The sequence below is a fragment of the Triticum dicoccoides genome, chromosome 4A (genome assembly GCF_002162155.2).
Source record: "Triticum dicoccoides isolate Atlit2015 ecotype Zavitan chromosome 4A, WEW_v2.0, whole genome shotgun sequence".
In the NCBI taxonomy this organism is placed as follows: domain Eukaryota; kingdom Viridiplantae; phylum Streptophyta; class Magnoliopsida; order Poales; family Poaceae; genus Triticum; species Triticum dicoccoides.
Window position 1 is genome coordinate 700,399,449 of NC_041386.1, and position 8,223 is coordinate 700,407,671.

At 50.0% G+C, this 8,223-nt stretch overlaps 1 pseudogene; it reads right to left on the reverse strand.

Annotated features, from left to right (window-relative positions):
* Positions 1–341: 341 nt before the first annotated feature.
* On the reverse strand, positions 342–2,761 carry LOC119284142 (annotated as a pseudogene).
* Between the last annotated feature and the right edge of the window lie 5,462 nt (positions 2,762–8,223).

The window sequence follows — 8,223 nt, forward strand, 5'->3', positions numbered from 1 at the left end:
CAGGCAAAGCAGGTAAAGCCGCCACCGCTGTTGTGGTATCCAGTACCGCCACCCGGGGCGTGTGTGTCGTGTCAACAGTCGGCGGTGGTGGTGATGGAGGTGGATGCGGTGGAGGTGGGCGCCTCCCACCCCCTCTCCCGCCGCGGCGATGCCCACCCCGGAAGCGGTCATTAGGGCCGGCGACTCCTTCAACAAAATTTCCGGGCGGACCCAATGAAGCCGTTTTAGAGACACCTGTGGATGTTTGTTTTATTTGATTGATGATGGTGCTGGCAACACAAGTCTATAGGATGCGTACGCCGACGGTGACCTGCTCTGTAAAATGCGTCACTAATCTGGACTTATTGTACCCGAGCAGGACATGCGGTAGGTGGAGTCGTGGAGATCCGGTGGCCTGAGCTAGGGTCGCAGTTTAATGTCCAATTGTACTGTACATCCCCGACAGCGAAAGGAGCACCTTCGCAATGGGCGGCCGCGCCCGGGGCTGCCAAGCCACACACCTCAACGCCAACGCGAGCATGGCGACCGCCACGTCCAACGGGTACTGGCCGTCCAGCCGGCCGTCGATGAACGCCGTCACCCTGTCCAGCAGGTCGTCCTTGGCGCCGTCGACGTCGCACAGGCGGCCCAGCCGTTCCGCTTCCTCCCAAAGCAGTACCATCTTCCCGTCGTTCTCACGGCCGCCGGAGCCGTCCAGTCCCACCGCCGCCTCCTTCCCTGACAAGAGCTCAAGCAGGACGACGCCGAACGCGAACACGTCGAGCTGGGGGCCGATCAGCCCGTGCTCCACGTACTCGGGCGCTAGGTAACCCTGTGTGCCCACCACGTTCCGGGTCATCCACAGGCCGCCGTCCTCGGCGTCGTCGTCGATGGTGATCGCGCGCGCGAGGCCGAAGTTTGAGAGCTTGGCGCGGAAGCACGCGTCGAGGAGGATGTTGCTGGTATTGAGATTCCTGTGCACGTAGGCAGGGTCGGTGTAGTTGTGCAGGTAGTTGAGCCCGCCTGCCACGTCCAGCGCCACCTGCACTCGCTGGCTCCACCCGAGCACCTCGCCGCCATGGACGTGCAGCCAGTCGCCGAGCGCGCCGTTGTCAGCGAACTCGAACACCATGTACATGTTACCACCGTGCACGCAGAGGACTGACAGGCGGATGATGCTCGAGTGATTCAGGCGCCCCAGGACGTTCACCTCGGTCTCAGCGCCGACGTCGTCGCTGGGCATGCGCTTCACGGCCGCGGCACCGCCGTTGATCACCGCACGGTAGACTGACGAGTTCCCGATGCGCTGCTCCTCCGAGAAACCTGATGTAGCCCTCTCTAGATCCCCGTAGTCGTGCACGGTCAGCGACCACACCGCCTCGCGAACGTCCACTGCCTCTACCGTCAGCCACATCGAAGCTCCCTTCGCCGGAGCGTGCCACGGGGTGGTCTTCGTGTTTCGGTCGCCGTGCCGCCAGCACCGACGCCATAGCAAGAAGAAAGCGAGCACGGCACCCAAAGCAAGAGCGCTGCATCCAGCACCAACGCCGGCGGTGACCCACCACCGGCTGGATTCATTGGAACGGGCTGTCGGGACCAAATCAGATGCCGGTACTGGTGGCGGTGCCGGAGGCTCCGGCAAGACTACCGCCATTTGAGACGTGGGCGGGTCCTTGAGCGGAACGAGCATGGTGGTGAACGGGTACACGGTGGTGTCGTCGTCGATGCCGTTGGCATGAAGCAGGGCCAGGTAGTCCGCGCCGAAGCGCTGAGCGACGGTGAACGCATAGTCGTCCCAGTCGAGGACGTAGGTGACGAGGAACCTGACCCCGGCCGCGGCCTGCGTGGCGGACGGGCACGCGCAGCGGAGCGGCACGGTGAGCGCAACGCCGGGGTAGATGTAGCTGTCGCGCGCGGGTGTTCTGCGCCATGAGCGCCTGGCAGGTGGAGAGCCCCTGGTACGTTTCGTTGGCGATGGAGAAGTAGGTCTCGTCGCGGAACTGGACGGGACGTGGATTTTTAGAACATCTGCCTCCGGGCCCTACTATCCTGGCTGTCCAATATTGCTTCAAGATCTGTGCAACATAACTAACTTTTTATATGAAATTTTCTCTTTTTTGTTTCTCTCACATAGAACATGTCTTGAACTTCAAACCTTTGCAGCATGGCAAAGCTTTCTATCTAGAATAAATATTTATGTTTGACAAAATATTCTAAAAGATTTATCCTAGATTCTAGATAGAAAACGTTGCCACGATGCAAAGGTTTGAACTTCAAAACATGTTTTACGTGAGAGAAACAAAAAAGAGAAATGTGTTTGCACGAATCGCGATGCGCAGAATGGATGGTTAGATAGGGAGGGCCTGGGTGCAGGTGTTCTATTATATGTTTTCGGAACTGGACGGCGTAGGCGGCCTCGTGCTGGTAGCGGCCGGCGGCGGTGCAGGCGTAGGGGAACGGGACGAGGAGCAAGGTGTTGTTCCGGAACGGGGAGGCGACGGGCACGTCGTTGGCCGGGGCGATGGCGGGCACGCTGGCGTTGAGAAGGTAGGCGACGGTGACGGGGGAGCCGTAGCTGGGCAGGTCGAAGCGGAAGGCGATGTAGGTGGCGCATGCCGGCAGGGAGCTGGAGGTGTTGGTGCAGGTGTAGCCGAGCACGGAGCGCGTTTGCCTGGTACTCCTGCTGCGCCGCTGCGAGCGGGAACAGCGCCAGCGCGAGGAGCAGGTGGTGGACGGCAATGGCCATCGCAGCTGCTGCGGCATGGCCCCGGAGGCGAGGCATGATCAAGCTTACTTGTACCTGGTCACGGCTGGAATGATTTGGCTCACCACGTACTCAGTCAAGTGTGGTCGATCAGCTGCCCGGACAAGACAAGGAGCCCCCCACCAACTTTCACCTGCGTGGCCAATATTCGTCAGCGTCCTCCGTGGCGTCGTGCCAAGTCTTGTGAAAGAGTACACACGATCTTGGTCATTGACGCTGAAGAAAACACACCCGGGCGGGCACACACACGAACGTTATATACTCCCTCCGTCCGGAAATACTTGTCGAAGAAATGCATAAAAATAAATGTATTTAGAACTAAAATACATCTAGATACATCCATTCCTCCGACAAGTATTTCCGGAGGGAGTATTTGGTAACCGTAGTACAGTCCAAGTCGCCCACATACACAAACATACCCTTACCTTAATAAACACAAGCATGGACACAGTATCCCCCACGAGCACTTTTGAGAGACCTCCTATCAATGAGGTAGTTTTGTCTATAGTACAAACATTCCAATCGTGTCTGATCTTGAGGAAATGTGCAGCCCATTGTGGGGCATCTCTTATATTTGTATACAAGAGGATACAGAGGAACAAATGATACCCCACGCGTTGCTTCATGAATTGGTTGAAAATTAGGATCGATAACATTTGAACCAAAATTTAAAATACAAATGACCTACTCCCTCCATTCCTAACTATAAACCCTCACAGTTTCTCAACGACACCGATGGCGAGGGAAGAGAGGATGATGACTTCGATAATAGAATGGAGGGAGGAGATGACGGCTACGCCGGTGTTGGAGCCTTAACTGTTGCAAAGTCCGGCGAGGTATATATATTAATTAAGCCTCTGCTGAGTAGATGCGTTAAATTGTTTTGTATGTACATATATCAATGCTTCTTTCTTCTTTTAGCCCTCTAGATCGAGCCAACCTTCTATAAGGAGACGAGTCCCGAAGGAAAGGTTGGGCGAGAATTAAAGGCTTACGATCGAAGAAGTCGGTCCAGATGGCAAACTGAATGTTCCCAAACGGACCCAAGACCGACTGATACATCGGTGCAGAGTTGTTGTTAGGGGCAGCGTCCCGATCAGCATCCAAGAATGGCATAAGAAGAAGGACGGTGATGTTTCTTATGTCGACAATAGATGCAAAGATGAGCTTTGGAACTCGCTCATGTCAAATTTCAGTCTACTGCTAAAGGAGGATCCAAATAACCCAGTTATACAACGAAAAGTCAAGGCGTGGGCTCTTAAGAAGATTGCAGAATAATTCAAGAACTGGAAGAGAAGATTGAACGAACAGTTTGTCGAGAAAGACAAGACTCCAGGATTCACCGGTCAATATGCGAAGATAAAATATCACTGGCCCGCATTTATGGCCTACAAGAAATCGGAGAAAGCTAAGAAAAAGGTCACAGATAAATATGCAAAATGCTGCAAAGAAGCTATATCACCATGTTACGGGGTCAGGTGGCTACAAGGTTGCCCGGCCTACGTGGGATAAAGCTGAGAACGACCTGCTTGCTAAAGGGATCGAGCCAGAGACATTGAACTGGTCCGAATGGGCAAGGACTTGGTTCTTCAGGCATGGGGAACTTTGCACCCAGAAACAGGAAAGTGTGTTTATGCGAAAGCTCAACTTGCAACACCAGTCAAACAGATTCAGGAAGCAATCCAGGACCTGCAAGAAGGGAAGTTCCATCCGGACAAAGAGAAGGACGAGCTGTCATACGCCCTCGGGAATCCTGAACATCCTGGATGAACACGAGGCACATCAGGCTCCGTTGCGTGGAAGCATGGGTTTCCCGACAGCAGTGGTTATAGAGGCCGGGGGAGAAAGAAGAAAGAGGTAGTAGACTACAGAAGGTAGAAGAAAGATTAGCGTTGCAGGAGAAGAAAATAGAGGAACTTACCAGTCAGCGAGCTACCGGCCCACCATCTCAGCAGCATGAAGATCCTTCATTCAATACTGCCCACAAAGCTACCCCATCATCTCAGGGGAAAAGCGGCGTGGCTTCCACGGAGCTCATTCGGCCTGATATCATGGCTCCTCTCTACCCCGTGGATGATATCACAGAGAGGGAACATTGTGAGCTAATTGCGAAATGCATGACATAACCTTGAAGGTGTCGGTCGGCTATGCCTTATCTCGTGGACCTGATGGAACTTTCCATGGCAATCGGATGCCAGATGGCTATGCTGTTGTCAGGGTGGATGACGTTACCAACAGATTTGAGGGGCTGGACCTTGAGTACCCTATAGGTGAAGGGAAGACTCATCTGGGAGATGCCATAAGGACTACCATTCTATGAAGAAAGGAAAACATCGTGCTTCCACAGTGGACACCGCGTCAGCACACTCAGCCGGAGGAGGCCCCTTAGCAGACTCCTCACTGTACAACTCTATCTCCGCTGCCTCAGTCGTCTCCGTCGCGTCAGCACACTCAGCATAATCCTCCGCCGCCGGAGGAGGCCCCTCGGCAGAATCCTCTGCCGCCTCAGCTATCTCCGCCGCCTCAGCGGACTCCGCCAAAGGAGGCCCCTTAGTAGGATCCGCCGCGTCAGCTGACTCCGCCTCCTCCGCCGCCTCAGCACTGGAGGAAGAGACCCGCCGCTGCTCCGGCGGATAGTAGTACAACATCGAAGAAATCCAGAGCAAGTAGCATCAAGAAGGCTCCTGCCCAGTTCCATACGAGATGACTATGGAGGAAAACAACGAGATCGTGGCTGCCGATATGAAATGCCAGCTTGTGCGGACACGTACAGATCCAAAGGAGAAAATAGATCCGGTAAAAGAGAACCGGTGTCTGGATAAACTTATGCGACCACCACCGCCTCTGACGCTATCACACTGTGACCGCTGTATTGTAAAGGCATTTGATGATGTGAAGCGATCGAGAAGTAGCATTGGTGCAAGAAGTGGGAAAACAATTCCCCAGCTCGGCAAAGAGCAAAAACAATCATGCCCGTTGTTCAAGGTGTTTCCCGATATTACTAATGATCCGGGGGTAGCGGCCGCTGGTCCTGGTTTCACTCTTGGTGATTACTTAGGCGATGAGGTACAATTCGAAATGACTGAGTTAGCCTTCAGATTCGAGCACGGGAAGCCTCTCGTCAAACCTGAGGAGCTCCCGCGTCTACCAACGATGATGCGAAGATTGCATGACTTGTACTTGAAAGCCTGCATGGAAGGGAGCGACAATATCTTTGTGGAAATTAAAGATGAGCACTACTTCAATGGAGTCAAGGCGTTGTACATTGAATTTGAAGAATTATTTCTGTTATACAATCAAGACGCCCTCGACAAAAGTATCGTCAGCTTGTATTGTTTGTAAGTATTATTTCTGTAATTAAGTCTCTAGCTCAGCTCATTTATTGCATGTATAATTATCCTCACTACATTATGCAGATTGAAGATCCTCGAATGCAAAAAAGGACAAATATATGACATTGGGTTCATTAAGCCAAATACCATAAATGAATATACGGTACAAAAGAACCCCGAGGAAACAGAGAAAAACTTGTTAAATGCGTTAATTCGACAACAAAATAGAAGGGAAATACTATTTTCTTACAACTTTTAGTGAGTGTTACTGTCTTGTGCACATTCTGTTTCGCTTACTCGAGGTTAAGTGTAATTGATGAGTTATGCGTGCGCAAGTTCCACTTTATTCCGCTAGCCATTGAGCTTGACGCGGAAGTAGTAATTGTCTTGGACTCGCGACGTAAAGAGCCTAAGTAGTGGGCAGACATGATTGAATTGCTCCAGAGGTAAGTTCAATCAGTATCGCACTATATCAGCAACTTTCGTTCATTTTCTTATATCAAGTAATCATTTTTTTTGCCAGGCAGGGTTTGAAAAAAGTTCATCAAGAAGGCTGGGGGTGAATGGAAAAAGGAGCTGCTATTTCAACAGCCCAAAGTAAGTAGTACTAGGTAGTTCCGCGCATGTCTCATTGTTTCTGGTTTCAATACAATTATCATGCTTGACTATCATTTTGATTGAACTCTATTCTCCTAAAGTGCTTGTGGCAAGCACCCAAAAATAATTTTTGTGAATACTATGCTTGCGAGTTCATTCTCCACTCGACCTCTAAGCAGGGCAGATCTTCACAACAATTTGAAGTACGTAAACAATATTCACAATTGTGTTGAGTTTCATTCATATATTATATATTGACACCCTTCTTTAAATTAGATCTGGCGAAAGCGGCACGAACTCCTATTAAATGATCGCATACGAAGAATTCAAGAGGAATTAGCGGGATTCTTTCTTGAGCAGTTCATACCTGCAGACCGAGAATACCATCGGAATTTGGAATGCGATTTTGGTAATTAGATATTAGGGATCATAAGAGATGTTATATTGTATATATGCATGAACGTCTACTATATGTAGTAGCGTCGAAAAGATATACGAAAACTTGTTGTTTGACAAAGCACGAAGAAAGAGAGGTCACTCTCTCTCTATATTCATGACGATGTTGTGTCATTAATGGTTCATTTATTTCTATATGTAGTAGCTAGCGTCGAGGTGAATGAAAAACATAAAATAAAAATAAAATCCCTAAATGTAAAGGAATTGAATGGTAAACACAAAAAGAAAAGGGGGAAACACAATATGAAACCCCTAAACCCTCCAAAACCCCTAAACCCCTCCTTTAAAAAAACCCAGCGCCTGGCAGCTGCTGAAGCGTGGCTGCCTTTTAGTCCCTGACGGTGTTACCAATTGGGACTAAAGGTCCTCCTGCCTGGGCGCCCCACAACGACCACGTGGAGCTCTTTTAGTCCCGGTGCGCAACCCAACCGGGACAAAAGGTGGGGGCCTTTAGTCCCGGTTGTAGAACCGGGACGAAAGGCCATGCAGAACTGGGACTGATGCCCTATTTTCTACTAGTGTAGTCCGCAAGATATTCCCACCGCCTTTCAAGTAATATATACCATTTGTCATAACTTATATAAAAGACTTCAGATCTCAGAACAAAGACCAATTTGCGAAAAAAATTAACACAACTATTTGGTTCTTAGACCAGTTTGCAGAAGGAGATTTGAAGAAAATAAGAGTACATGTAGTTGAGTTGGCATAGAAAAAGCTGGGTTGCATTTTGTAGTTCCAGTGACTTAACATTAGTTGAGTAGTACTATCTATCAGTACTGTTTAATTGCCACTTATAAATTCAGAGACAACTTTTATGCACGCACGATGTTGTGAGAGGCAACCTAGTCTATTATTCATGAGGGCAACAATCTAAGTAGCCCCAATGATTTTTCATATTGCCCTGAGTGATGATTATAAAAAAACAGTTCCTATATTTGATAAACTTCCGTACAAGTCTTCCATAGATGTCCTGACGAATGTTTTGAGTGTGCCTTTATCTTCCTTATACACTGCAATTCTGGAATGCCCGTACATAATTTAGATAACTCATAACTAAGAGCTCGTTTATAACATAACGTTCAATTACCACTCCTA